The 15,100-nt window shown below is 46.3% G+C and overlaps 1 long non-coding RNA gene across 1 annotated transcript in view; it reads right to left on the bottom strand.

Moving 5' to 3' along the window:
• Window positions 1-15,100, bottom strand: part of LOC142819302 (uncharacterized) — a 56,526-nt gene that overhangs the window by 29,429 nt on the left and 11,997 nt on the right. Inside the window, exon 2 of the long non-coding RNA XR_012897157.1 lies at window positions 10,204-10,298. This is a non-coding gene — a long non-coding RNA (uncharacterized LOC142819302). The remainder of the gene's footprint in view (window positions 1-10,203; window positions 10,299-15,100) is intronic.

The raw sequence follows: 15,100 nt of genomic DNA, 5'->3' as shown, positions 1-15,100 counted from the left end.
CCCTTTAACTGCTCCCAATATGGTGCACTGTGGAGCCCCAGGCAGTAAGCTCTGGGCGGTGCTGGGGGAGGGGATCCGGACAATGCGGGGGGCTGACTACCACATCCCCATCCTTCTGCCTGAGGCCCCACGCCTTCTGGAAGTATGGAGCTGGGCTCCCCCCCACCCCGTCCTCAAGGGCCCAGCAAAGCTGTTGGCTCCCTCGCTGAGCTACAAAAGCGATGGGCCTGCTTATTCATCTACTAGGCAGCTCTGATGCAATGTGAGGGCAGTCTGAGCTTTCCCCAACCCTGCCAGACCCTTGAACACAGAGTTAAGCCTGGGATCTGATAGCAGGGCTCTCTACAGAGCCGCGAAGAGCCATAGTTACAGCTAAGACAACACCTAATTTCTGCACAGTCAGAGAGAAGGAGAGAGGTAATTTTTCTTGCTCTACTCCACAAGAGAATTGGCCTGCACAGGAGTTAATGTCTAACACAATATCCAACAGCCATTCGCTCAGACCTGCTGCAGGCAGGAATTCTGGAGCCCCAAGACTTCTTGATCCCTGAGTTCAGAGGACACTTTCTACATCTGGTAATGCAGAGCCAGCCTAACAGAATACAGGGAATTATAGAGCTCTGTGTGGATACCAAATTTGCATCCACATCCATATGCACAAAAATGAGCCACCGATACCTGCATCTACATCTGCAGATATAAAGCAGATACCTGTGAGTTTGCAAGCCTCTAATTTCAGTATCAGAGGAGTAGCTGTGTTAGTCTGAATCTGCAAAAGCGGTGAGGAGTCCTGTGGCACCTTAGAGACAAACTGAAGTGTAGGAGCATAAGCTTTTGTGGGCAAAGACCCACTTCGTCAGATGCATGTTCATTTTCATGAACAACTTAGATCACAGAATGGAGGGTATACTCAAACACTATGCGGATAACATCAATCCGGGAGGAGTTGCAGGCACTTTGGAGGACAGGCATGCAACTGACGAAGTGGGTCTTTGCCCACAAAAGCTTATGCTCCTACACTTCAGTTAGTCTCTAAGGTGCCACAGGACTCCTCGCCGCTTTTGAAGCCTCTAATTATAGACCAATCAACCTAACTTCAATACCTGGAAAGATATTGGCACAAATTATTAATTAAACAACCATTTGTAAGCACCTGGAGGAAACAGGGTTATGCAGAATGGATTTGTCAAGAACAAGTCATGCCAAACCAACCTAATTTCCTGGCCTTGAGACAGTCACTGGCTGAGTGGATAGAGGGGAAGCAGGAGATAGGATATAGCTTGATCTTAGTAAAGCTTTATGGAAATGTGCTCTACATGGAATTACTGTAAGATGGGTGCACAGCTGGTGAAAGACAGCACTCAGAGGAGTAGTTTGCTGTCAGACTGGGAGGGTGTATCTAGTGGATCTCACAGGGGTCGCTCCAGGGACAGATATTATTCAACATTTTCATGAACAGCTTGGATCGCAGAATGGAGGGTATGCTCAAACACTATGCGGATAACATCAATCCGGGAGGAGTTGCAAGCACTTTGGAGGACAGGGATTAGAATGAAAAACAACTTGTATAGACAAGTGCAAAGTACTTCGCTTAGGATAGAAAAATCAAATGCACAAACACAAAATGGGAGATAACTAGCTGGGCGATAGTACTGCTGAAAAGGATCGGGGGGGTTGGTGGATCACAAATTGAATACAAGTCAGTGTGACCCAGCTGCAAAAGAGGTTAATATATAACCTCAAGAGAGGTTAAACTGCAAGAGATTATATGTGAGACAAGGGAGGGAATTTTCCCCCTTCAATCAGCACTGGGGAGGCCTCAGCTGGAAAACTGTGTCCAGTTCTTGGTGCCACCCTTTAGAAAAGACATGGACAAACTGGAGAGAGTCCAGAGAAGAGCAACAAAAAGGATGAAGGTTTAGAAAAGCTGACTGATGAGAAGCAGTTACAAAAAGTGGACATGTTTACTCCTGAGAAAAGAAGACTGGAGGGGAGCAATTGGTAATGGCCTCATAAGGCCTGTTATAAAGAGGAGGAGGAGAATGATCAACTGTTCACTATGTCCACTGAAGGTAGAACAAGAAGTAATGGGCTTAATACTCAGCAAGGAAGATAGAGGTGAGATATTAGGAAAAACTTTCTATCAGGATAGTTAATTTAAGTTCTGGGATAGGCTTCCAAAGAAGACTGTGGAATCCCCATCCTGAAGGTTTTTAAGGACAGGCTGGACAAACACCCTTCAGGGATGATCCAGGGGGTTGCTTGGTCCTGACTCAGTGGAGATGGCTGGGCTTCATGACCTCCCAAGATCCTTTCCAGCCCTATATTTCTGTGATTCTATTCTGGTAGTGATTTTAGTCTTTTAGCAGGGAAAAGATCTGCTACATTGAATACTGAGGGCAGCTCCAGTCCTCCCCGCAGTCACAAGGAGTAAGGGAAGCCGATGGGAGCATTTGCTCCCATCAACCTCCCACTGTGAAGACGGTGTCAAGCTCGGCTTAAGGTACGTCAAATGCCGACCTTCCAGATTAAGTTTAGATCTGGCTTTAGACCTAGTCTACACTACGCTCTCCTCCCACTGCCCCATTGATCTAACCTACTCATCTTCAGCTATGCAAACAGCATAGCTGAAGTCGACATACTTACCACCGTGTCTTCCATGAGGTATGGTCAGGGGGTCTGCTCTCCCTTCAACTCTGGTTACTCGTCTCGTTCTGGTGGAGGACCAGAGTCAACAGGAGAGCACTCGTAGGTTGATTTATTGCATCTAAGCAGATACATCAAGTGCTGGTGGATCGATCATTTCTGAACTGATCCACCGTGTAGTGAAGACAAGTCCTAAGACTCCAACCATCCTGCAAGATAGGAGGGGTATTCTGCAATGCCTCACACCAAGAAAGAGGAGAAATTAATTGATCCCTTTTCTTAGAAACTGAGCTGTTAGCATGCCATCTTCGTCTTCCAAAATCCCAGTTACCTGGCCTGCTCTCTGAACCTAATACCCACCACTGCACACTAATTATATTATTACTATTATTTATTATTGATATTCCAGTGTCACCTCACAGCCCCAGTCAAGCATCAGGACCCTACTGGGCTAGGCACAGTCTGCACACCAAACAAAATAAAACTAAAAAAAAAAAAACCTTGCAATGAGCTCAGATTTGTCTACACTGGACAACTGACCAGCACAGCTGTTGTGGAAGAGCTCCCCATGTGGACACTCCACTCAGAGTAATCGGTGTACTTCCAAAGCAGAGTAATTATTTGGGTATAAAATCCCCCAGAGTGGTTTGCAAAACAGCTTGCTCCTAAATAGCTCCATGGGTCAATCTCCCTGTGTAGACAAGCCAACAATCTAAGTACACCCGACATGCAGATAACGTGGACTCGTGCCAGAGCGCTATCTCCCTATAAGCGAGGTTCACCTGCCACAAGCATGACCTTGGTGAGACACAGCTCTCCACCAGTCACTGCTTCCAGTTTGTTATTTCACAACGCACTTCCATACCCGAGGTGAAATTGCATCAGCGCTATCTCCTCTGTGTGGTTCAGGGGCCGGGATAGGTCACATGCCAGAGCCTCCACTGACCCACGGCAGAGGTGATTAATTTATCAGGCTTCTGGCACCCACCACTGCCTGGGAGAAAAACAATATCCCAAATTCCATGCTGTCCCCACCCACCAGATGTGCCTGGGGGCGAGGTGGGCGTGCCAAATCAGCTCACAAAAGCTGCTTGACATTAGGCGCCGACAGCAGGGAACGGGCCAGGACTCGGAACGTCCAGTTACACAAGTGACACGAGACAACAGCCTGTCGTTTTGGGGGCCCTGCAGGGAGAGTTCCTAACAAGGATATTACACGTGCTCTCTGTGCAGGACCAGAGAAGGTCCTAACAGAGATAACGCTGGCCTCATTCACAGACAAGCAATCCAGCAGGGATGCCACCCGCTCCTCCGGCTCTTGTGTCCAGTCATTTTATTTGCTAACGTTTCCAGGCTATGGCTCAATTTTAAATTGCCATTCATACTGTCGCTTGGCTGGGGAACCCAGTAGGTGCCAAGGCAAAAGAGCTGGGGAACATTAATTCTCTCCTGTGACTGTCTGCCAAAAGTTCAGCTGACACAGGGATAAGCCATGCAGTGACAGAACCACAGAGTTATCTGTCACCTGGAAATCAGGGTTCATTTTATATGAGCAGCCCAATGATTAAGGCCTAATTAAATGCACATGAAACTATCTAATTGGTGACAGCGGCCAAACCTTTTAAGTGACACTTTAACCAAGTCTTTCTTAATCAGTGGGGAATCAGTGGGTAGAGACTGGGGACATGGAAAATCTGCTACAGCCTTTAAATCAACTCCAAGACCGTTACTCAGCGTGGGGCATGTGGGACTGAGTTTGGAATACATTTCTCTCCCTTTCCCAGCCCCATCAAAGAGCTACGGGAGGAACAAAGAGCACAATGCTATCATTCAGATGATGAAAAGCACTAGTATAGTGGACAGCCCCTCCTCTCCCCAAAAAAGAGGCGATTTTTCCTCCCCTCTCCCCCCGCTGCCTTTCCCCCTGAATTTCAGTGACAGGTTGATAGCTTTGGTTGGAGCCAGGTATAGTGCAGGGAAGCTTTCCCTTGATGAAGCCTTGCCAATGTATGTTAATTCTAACCTGCAACATATTTCGTTACTCCCCTCCTGAGACCTCTCAGGACTCTGCCAATGCACCACAACCAACCTAAGCCATGGAACGCATCCCTTTTTCTTCAGCCCCAGGCTTCTCCAGACCTCAGTTGGCCAGGCTTTGAGCTGTAGAGAAGTAAGGCCCTGAAGATCATGAGATCGCCAAAGCAAACCCAGAATTCAAACACAGACCACAGAAGTGACAGGTCAGCATATTAAAGCCATTGCACTAATGAGACCCTCCCCTCCCCCCTTGTCTAAATGAGATTGCAGTTTCCTCCATGACATCAGGCCATTTGTATATGAAAGAAGCTGGGTGGGAAAGACAGCCCATTATTTATCCGAAAAGGTCACCACTGAGCTGGACTATGCAGAAGTTGAATGTGAGTCGCCTGGATGAGGCCCATGTCTCTTCGAAAGAGATATTTTGCGATCCATCTCATTTGCTTGCTGTGGCATTTTCATCACAGTAGTTCTCCTTATGCAATTACATAAAAAATATCTAATGAAATCTCTGTGACACAAAACATGAACGTTTATATTGGCCGCCCCGTGCCATGGAGTTGATCTTGGCCCGGACGCCCAGACAGACATTCTGCATTCTTCAGAGATTAAGCATTGAAATGTTCAGGAAGAACCCAGCTGACTTCTCTCCCTGTAATCACTGCACTAATTCCAAACACATGGTAGCTGTCCGGAGAGAGGGGAATACATATATCATGCACACACACAGTGCATATCTATATACACACACACAGGGATAGATAGATATATAATGAGCATACAAACACACATATGCACATACAAGAGGCCAAGCCAACGGCTTGGCAAAAAAACCACATTTTTGGTATAAATAAGGTACTTAAGCAAAACTGTTAAGAAAATAGCAGGAATAATGAATAGTGGTCTCGTTTGGATGGGGATTCAGTCCTCTAGTAATGCTTGGAGCACCCCCAAGCCTGACCCCGGAGCATTTTGATGATATCATCTCTCTGTGTCGACAGAGTGCCTCTCCATCACTTTCAGTTTTTCGATCCATGAAATGACAGGTCCCAGTCAAAATAAACTCGCTCAAGAGGTTTAGAGCAATGAAAATCTGTTGGGGGGAGCGGAGAGGAAGGCTTTTAAATGTTTTTGGTCTCCTGTTTTTAAAAAAAATGTTGATCTTATTTTTTTTAAAGTAGAAAGAAGAAATGGTGCTTAAAACTACCATTGTTTTTAAGTCTCAGCGGGGTAGTCACGTTAGTCTGTAACTTTCATGGCAAAACTCACTTCCTGCTCTGCTCATCTGAAGAAGTGGGTTTTGCCCATGAAAGCGCATGATAATCTCGCTCTATATATTTGTTAGTCTCTAAGGTGCCACAGTACTACTCGTTGTTTTGCCATTGTTTTTGTTTACCTAGATGGTAAATTCCAAAAAATGGACATATTAAGATTTATGGGAGAAATTCAGCCCTTGGGAAGAGGGGGAGGGAAGATAAGGTGTCCAGTGATTAAGGCCCTACCTTAGACATGGATGAGCTCCATTCAGTTCCCTGCTTTACCACCGATGTCCTGTGTGAGCTCAGGCAAGTCACTTAGCCTCTCTGCCTCAATTCTCCATCTGTACAATGGGAATGGCAGCACTTCTGTTTTTGCCACAGCTGGCTGCTTGTTCTCAAAAATACGACCCATGCAAACAACAGACAGAAACATCAGCCATCAAGATGGTCCATGGCAAGGCTCTATTGAAGATGGATCTTTGGGAAGAATGAGCAATGAACGTCAATGGGCCACAGCTGGCCCATTGACAAGTGACCAGGCCATTCCAACACAAGGCAAATCCTGGCACCTTCCTTACTCAGTTTTTGCTCCAGCCAAACTGCAGTCATTGAAAGAATGTTGAGATCCCTGGAGGAGACGGCGCCAAGTGTTCGCCAGAGCTGATCTTGTTTAAAACGTAAGCAATGCGGGAATAAAAAAGAGCCATAGATTCATCTGTTAATTACAGTGGCCTACAGGTCCTGGTCCACTGAACCTGAAGCTGCCCGATCACTCTTCCAATGAGGAGCCACCAAAGATAATTTTTCAAAGGACAGTCACACTTCAAGGGTGTTCCTTGTGTTCTCCTGTCTGTCTGTCTCCTGCTTGTCTCTTCCCTTATATTTAGCTTGTAAGCTCCTTGGGGCAGGGACTGTCTTTTAGTTCTATGTTTGTATAGCAACTACAGGCCCACCCACAGTGCGGGACAAAAGGAGCAGTTGCCCAGGAATCTGGCAATTCAAAGGTGTCCGGGGGCGCCTGGCTATTAGTAGCAGCAGCGACAGCCAGAGCCCCAGGCCCTCTAAATTGCCACCCAAAGCGCAGCATCACACTCCCAGCAGCTCTGGGGACAGAGGGGGGACACTACAGCAGCATGGAGGGTTGGCTGCTCTGGTCCCGCTCCTTTCTGCTAAGGCCTTGCCCCTTGTGCCTGAGGCTCCACCCTTTCCAAGAGCACAGAACCAGCCCCTCCCCTCCCCACCCACACATTGCCCAGTGCCCATGAGTGTCTAGCACCATGGAGTCCTGGTCCATGAAATCATAATAAAGATGAGATTTTCAGAAGCACTCAGCATTGGCCTAAGGCTGCTCCGACTGTCTTCAATGGCAGTCCTGCTGTTAATTCTGATCGAAACAGTGTTATGTCAAAAGCGAGTACTTCTGAAAAGCCAATTTCATAAATTCATAGACAGACAGACAGACAGACAGACAGACAGACAGACAGACAGACAGAAAGAAAGAAAGAAAGAAATAGATTAGTGAAAAAGGTTCCCCCCAGGGAAAACAGTCTTGGTGGTCTGATCATATTCCCTTCCTTCCACACAACAAAACCACTGGGCCATCTCTGTTAAGGAGAGGAGGCAGCAGGTCCGGATGGAGGGACATTGGCAGTGCTGCGGGAGAGTCCACGACTCGAACACCACAGATCTGACAGGTTAGGATGGGGGTGCACTAGCAGGGCTGCATGCAAAGATGTGAACAGCACTTGTTCTCATCATGCCAGGGTCTTGTCAGTTCTATAAGGCCTCCTCTTGCATGAGCTCTAAAGGTACAGAAAAGAGCTGGCTTGTATCCAGGGGAAGCCGTACGACACCAATTTGGTTTAGTTAATTTCTTAGCTGTTCCATGAAAGGCCACTTTGAAACTGAGACTGGTAAAACCCACTTTGTCCCTGATTCACTAAATGCCAGGAGTCCCTCAAGACTCAGACTCAGAGCGTTTCTCCTGCCCGTTAACAGAAGTGAAAACAAGTCCAGTGCGAGCCTCTTGTCCTCACCTTCAAGGTGCTGCATAATTCTGCCCTCCCCCCTTTTTCCATTCTTATCCCTTACCACAGACTTCCCTGCCCACTCTGTCCTGCCAGCAAGGACATCTGAAAAAATTACAGGGAATGCTGTGCGCGCCTCTGGAAAAGTTTGGGGACCACTGCGTAACACCAGGTGGTACATGAGAACTGGCTGTTTACTGAATTCGAACAACATTTTGGAGGTGTTTTTACCCAGACTCCATGGCCTTTTCAGGATGGAAGTTACAGGAGGAAATACTCACCATATAGGGTATGTTTAGACTACATGGCTCCGTCGATGGAGCCATGTAAACTAGTTTACCCGGCATAGGCAAAGAAGCGGGGATTTAAGAAGCGGGGATTTAAAATAAACATGGAGTGTGCCGCATGGGGTGCTAGTGGTGCTTTAAAAGGCCCTGGGTTCCAGCTGCTTGAATCCCCAGGCCTCCTTTGCCCCTGCTCTGGTGCTTCATCCATGCTACTCCCTCCAACACACATTGGCTCTAGGGTGCAAAAAGGAGGGTGGTGTGACAACCAGACAGCTCGCCATGAGAGCTGGCGGTCTTGCTATCACAGAGAGGAGTACTCACATTGCTTTTTTTACTGGCCATTTTGCACAGTCAGGCTCTTTTTCTTTCCCCATCTTCCACCAAAAAAAAAAAAAATACTAAGGAAACCCCTACTTTATACCAGCTGAGTGGTGACCCTTAAATGGCTGCCAGTCGAGTGACTAAGTCTGGAACTTGCAAAGGGGCTTGAGCAGTGAACTCCCTTAACACACTGTGAAAACCCCATCCTAAATGTTACCTAAACATCAGCAGCATGTCTACGGTCCTGTAGTAAGTACATAGCATGTGTCAAAGACTGGATTAGCCGTATCTGTTTACATAAGTATATCTTAGGTTAAATATTTATAGAACACTGGCAAGTTTGTTAATGCCAGCCACGGCACGTGGTATTTTTATAGAGCTTTTTAAAATCACTTACCAAGGTGGCTACGTTTTATTATGTATGTTTATACATGTGAGACCAGCCCGAGCTAAAATCCCAGATCCAGACTCTGGAGCCAAGCCTTTCCAAAGGTTTAGGGAAGTGAGATTGGGTTCCGAATCTGTCTCCCATGGCACTGTACATTTGGCAGCCATAGTGATAAGGGTAAGCTGGGAACTTCGACCCAGGACCTATCTCTGGTTATTATACCCATTGTTTTACAGGCAGGGAAAGAGTGAGAAGGAGATGAGGTGACTTGCCCAGTGGTAAAGGGCCCACTCTAAGCACTAGACAAGACTGTCCTGTCTCCAAAATTCACTTCTTACAGTAAAGCATAGACGGGCAGCGGGAATAGGAGATGGCAGGAACTCTAAAAAAAACGCAGGTCACTATCAAATCAACCTGAAGCATCCTACAATGGCTTTAAAGGAAGGCACAATCAAGTGCAAAACCCACCCAGGGACCAGTCAGCACCTGGTGATATCCACAAAGAAGCTCTCTTGTTAGAGGTGTATAATAGAGGTGAATAAGAATAGTGGTGAATAACCTGCCACAGACAAATGCTCAAAACCACAATATAACATTTGCCTAACCCCCAGTCCCCTTTCTTGTGCTGGAATAATAGGCTTCCCCTTGCCCTGTCTTCCTTCTCCCCCGCAGTCCCACTCCTCTTTGGTGCCCTCGCTTTAACGCTGGAACACTGCTGACATACTACAAGCCATCAGCAAAAGAAGATGTCAGCCCTCTAATTGCTTCTGGCGTTGATTCCGTCAGGGTGCAGGCCGGTTCCAAGAATAACAAGGGAGAATGTTAAACAAACAGCAGCCCATTTCTCATGTTGCAGCCCGCGTTCCAGCACGAGGGAAGCGCCCCTCGGCCGTTTACAGGCGCTCTTGTGGTCTGTATTTATGATATGTCTGAAAAAGCCTGAGCTATATCACTTCTTGCAGAAGTAGAAGGCGAGGGGGGGGGGGGGAGAGAGGGGGAGGGGAACCAGCTCCTTAGTCCACTCTCATCAAGGAAATGTCGAGCCATCCAAAAAAATTTTAAGGTCACATTTTAGCAAGAAAAACAGCTGTTGTGGTACTTTAAGGCACAGAAATAGTTTGGCCTAGGCTGCATGTTGTGGATATTGGCTGAGTCAAGGTTAGCTGTTAAAAGGCAGAAATTCTAGACCCATATGAAGAAACACAACGTTCCTTTATATTCAGATAATATTTACTCACAGTCTTTGCTGTTGTTCTGTTTTCCTTTCGGGGGGCTGCCCAGCACCCTTGTTTGCTTATACTGCTGTTGGCCTCCAGGGTATTTTGGGTCGACTCTGCAGAGAGATGGATGTGTCTGTAGGTGGACTGAACAAAGAGCAGGGATAAGACTAGGCCTGGAAGCCTCACTCACATGAGACGTCCCTTCGGAGCTTAGGAGACAGCTTGTGCAAATAAGCACAGCCTGTGTGAGCAGGATCAAGCAATCAGACCGCACCATAGAGCTATTTTGTAGGGTACTAGAAGATTGACCCAGTGTTGCTCGGATCCTCAACTCAATTAATTTTTGTTTTTTTAGGAAAATAAAATGAAAATGGACATGCTTCATTGAAATCATTGCTCTGGGACAGGGCTGGGGAGGAGGGGTTCAGTATGCAGGCTGCTCCAGGGAGCAGGGACTACCACAGCTCTCTCTCACCGCAGCAGCTTGGGGCCAGGTGAGAAGTGCTTCTCCATGGCTGCTGCATCTCCAGCAGGCACAGGCGGGGGAGGGGCGCATGTCCCCTGGCTGGGGCAGGTCCAGGTTCATCTGCCCTGAGCTCCCCAGCCAGAGTGGGGAATGAAGCAAACGGAGCACTTTCCCCTCGCTCCCTGATGAAGGAGAAGAGCCCTTATGAATCTGGGGGGCGGGGAGTATTTTAAGCCCCCCACTGCCCTCACTAAAAGATTCTTGCGGGATGAGAGGCTCAGGTCTGGGGCAGTCCCGGACAGACATTGGGGGCACATCGGCCAGCCAGCCCCTTTCATCTGCCTGGTGATTTTGTCTTTTTTCTGTACCACTTTCTGACAAGCAATCCCATACCAGGCACATCCCATTTTCATGGCACAACCAAACTCTGACCTTGTTTTTTTAAGTTATGCTAAGAGGAAGCTGTATACCGAATTTGGTGGTCCTAGCTTTTGCCATGTAGGAGGAATTCTGAACAGACAGACAGAGAGACAAACGCACTCAGATATATACAGCAGATGAATTGAATAAGGCATCCAGGAGGATCCTCTCTAACATCTTCTAGTGCATCCTGTGACTTGACTTAGCCAAATTCCCCAATGTGTTTCACCCTCTCTCCAATGTTGTTCAAAGGGGACTGAGACAGGGACCTCACAGGTCCAGCAATGACACGTTTTAATGCCAAGACACCTGCTGGGCACCCTACCAAGAGTGTGGCACATCACAGAGAAGTTAAAGCTATTTTATATCTTCCATCTTGGGGGGGATTTGCATAATGTTTTGAACAATTGTTGCCATGCAATAATAATGATACCATAACAAATCGGTAGCCGTCACAGTGGCCACTGTGTCATAAATCCTGTGGCTGATTCAAACTTTATGGAGGCAACGGAGATACCATGTAACCCCTTTGATTCTAAAAGTCCAGGGTCCTGTCACTTGACTTATAGTTGCCACTTTCTGTTAGCAGTATAAGGCCGATGACACACAGTTGAGGAGCTCTGATTGTATCCAGCAGGAGCAGTGGTACAATTAATTACACATTAGTCTTCTCATTCCAAAAGTATATTTAACTCTTGCATCATAATTTTCATGTTCAAAAAGTTTTTCTTATCCTCATTTCAAAAGCGGAAAAAAATGAAGTGGAGCGAAACTCAATAAGCTGCCTAAAATTTCAAAGGGTATGTCTACACTACCACCCTAGTTCGAACTAGGGTGGTTAATGTAGGCAACCAGAGTTGCAAATGAAGCCCGGGATTTGACTTTCCCGTTCTTCGTTTGCATGTTGCCGGCGCCGCCATTTTTAAATGTCCGCTAGTTCAGACGCCGTGCCCGCAGCTACACGCGGCACGAACTAGGTAGTCAAAGGGAGTCAAAGGCTGAGCAGGCTCTACAATTGGAGTTCCTGGTTGACAGTTCCATAGCCAAACCTCTCCCACTAACAGCTCAGGCAGGCTGAGAGTCCAATACACACACACAGCCTCAATATGCACCTTCCCTCAATTTCCCTCTAACTGTTTTGTATCTCTGCCCAGCTGTGATAATGCTCCTCTTGTGTAATTCAAAACGTCTTTGGTTTTGCCAAGGTGGCTCCAATAATACACATGCATCCAAACCTTCAACATCCCTGCTCTTCTAATGCCTGGCTATCATTCAGGTCAACCTTTCTAGCTCGCTCACAAGTACATAGGAACGGCCACACTGGGTCAGACCAAAGGTCCATCCAGCTCAGTATCCTGTCTTCTGACAGTGCCCCATGCCAGATGCCCCAGAGAGAATGAACAGAAACAGGAAATCACCAAGTGATCCCTCCCCTGTGGCCCATTCCCAGTTTCTGACAAACAGATGCTAGAGACACCATTCCTGGCAAATAGCTATCGATGGACCTATCCGCCATGAATTCATATACAGTAATTCCTCATTTAACACTATTGATGTGTTTCAGAAAATGATCGTGTTAAGTGAAAACGTGTTATGCGGGGTCAATTTTCCCATTGAAAATAATGAAAAAGGTGGGGGTTGCGTTTCAAGCGGTGGTGTCTGTTGGGACCGGGACATAAGGTTGGAGAAGAAAGGGGTCTGGGTTACAGCAGAGAGGGGAGGTGTTTGGCTCTGGGGAAGGGAAAGGGAGGAGAGGGGAGGGGGATTGGGTTTGGGAGTATATCCCTGTGATGTGTCCGGTGAAGGGGGGTCACCGGGGAACGGCGTGGCAAGTGGCAAACCCTCTGCCGCTTTGCAGGGAGGCGGGGGAAGCCCCACGCAGCCACCAGTGACAGGCCGGCTGGGGAAACCCAGCCACCGGCCTGCAAGCGGGGGCAGAGGAGAGAGTGCAAGGCATCCGGCGAGAGGGAGTCAGCGGGGAACGGCACAGCGAGGGGCAAACCCTCCACCGCTTTGCAGGGAGGCGGGAGAAGCCCTGCGCAGCCACCAGCAACGGGCCGGCTGAGGAAATCGGGTTATTCCAGGGACGGTCGTGTAGCTCAAAAAACGTTCCCTAAAAAAAAAATCATGCTATCACGAAAACATGTTAAGCGGGCACATGTTAAATGAGGAATTACTGTAGTTCTTTTTTTAACCCTGTTATAGTCTTGAGCTTCATAACATCCTCTGCCAAGGAGTTCCACAGGTTGACTGTGCATTGTATGAAGAAATACTTCCTTTTGTTTGTTTTAAACCTGCTGCCTATTAATTTCATTTCATGGCTTTAATTTTGGTGTTGCAGGAAGGAGTAAATAACTCTTTCTTATTTACTTTCTCCACACCAGTCATGAGTTTACAGAGCTCTTTCATAACCCCCGCCTTAGTCGTCTCCTTTTCAAACTGAAAAATCCTGGTCTTATTAATTTCTCTGTCTAAGATATTCAGTATCCCTTTTTTAACTATTTCCTAGCATTCTGTTTGCCTTTTTGACTGTTGCTGCACACTGAGCAGACAGTTTCAGAGAACTATCCACAATGACTCCAAGATCTCTCTTTTGAGTGGTAATAGTTAATTTAGACCCATCATTTAATATGTATAGTTGGAGTTATGTTTTCCAATATGTATTACTTTCTGGAAATCTACGTACGATATATCCACTGGATCCCCCTTGTCCATATACTTGTTAACCCCCTCAAAGAATTCTAATAGATCGGTAAGACATGATTTCCCTTTACAAAAACCATATTGACTTTTCCCCAACAGATTATTTTCATCTATGGGTGCGTCTAGACTACATGGCTCCGTCGACGGAGCCATGTAAAGTAGTTTACTTGACATAGTCAATGAAGCAGGGATTTAAATAATCCCCACTTCATTAAAATAAAAATAGCTGTGAAACGAGGTTTACCGGAGCAGTCAACAAAGGCTTCCCTTGTCAACCGCGCTGTGTCTAGACTACCACACTGTGTTGAATCAGCAGACTGTCAGCACAGCATGGCGGCCATTTTTATTTTAATGAAACGGGGATTATTTAAATCCCCGCTTCATTGACTATGCCGATAAACTACTTTACATGGTTCCGTCGACAGAGCCATGTAAGTCTAGATGCACGCGAAATTCTGACAATTTGGTTCTTTACTATAGTTTCAACCAGTTTGCCCAGTATTTATGTTAGATTTACTGGCCTATAATTGCCAGCATCACTCTCTAGATCCCTTTTTAAAAATTGGCATCACATTAGCTATTCTCTAGTCATTTGGTACAAAAAGATGATTTAAAGGATAAATTACAAACCACAGTTAGAAGTTCTGCAATTTCACTTTTGAGTTCCTTCAGAATTCTTGGGTGAATGCCATCTTGCCCTGGTGAGCTTTTATTGTTTAATTTATCAATTTGTTCCAAAACTTCCTCTCATGATGCCTCAATCTGGGACAGTTCCTCAGATTTGTCACCTAAAAAGAATGGCTCAAATCTGGGAATCTCCCTGACATCCTCAGACATGAAGACCGATGCAAATAATTAATTTAGTTTCTCCTCAATGACCTTATTGGCCTTGAGTTCTCCTTTACCTTCTTGATTGTTCAGTGGCCCCATTGGTTGTTTAGCAGGCTTCCTGCTTATGAAGCACTTTAAAAATTGCTATTAATCTTTGAGGTTTTGGCTAGCTGTTCTTCAAATTCCTTTTTGGCCTTCCTTATTATATTTTTACACTTCATTGGATAGAGTTTATGCTCCTTCTATTTTCCTCACTAGGATTTAACTTCCTCTTTTTAAACAATGCCTTTTTATCTCACTGCTTCTTTGACTTGGTTAAGCCACGGTGGCAATTTTTGGTTCTCTTACTATGTTTTTTTAAATTTAGTGTATACATTTAAGTTGAGCCTCTATTATGGCGTCTTTGAAAAGTTTCCATGCAGCTTGCAGGGATTTCACTTTTGGAACAATAACTTTTCATTTCTGTTTAACTAGCCTTCTCATTTTTTTTAAAGT

The sequence above is a fragment of the Pelodiscus sinensis genome, chromosome 22 (genome assembly GCF_049634645.1).
Source record: "Pelodiscus sinensis isolate JC-2024 chromosome 22, ASM4963464v1, whole genome shotgun sequence".
Taxonomy (NCBI): domain Eukaryota; kingdom Metazoa; phylum Chordata; order Testudines; family Trionychidae; genus Pelodiscus; species Pelodiscus sinensis.
The sequence above is the reverse complement of the archived record's forward strand: the minus strand, read 5'-3'. Positions and strand labels throughout refer to the sequence as shown.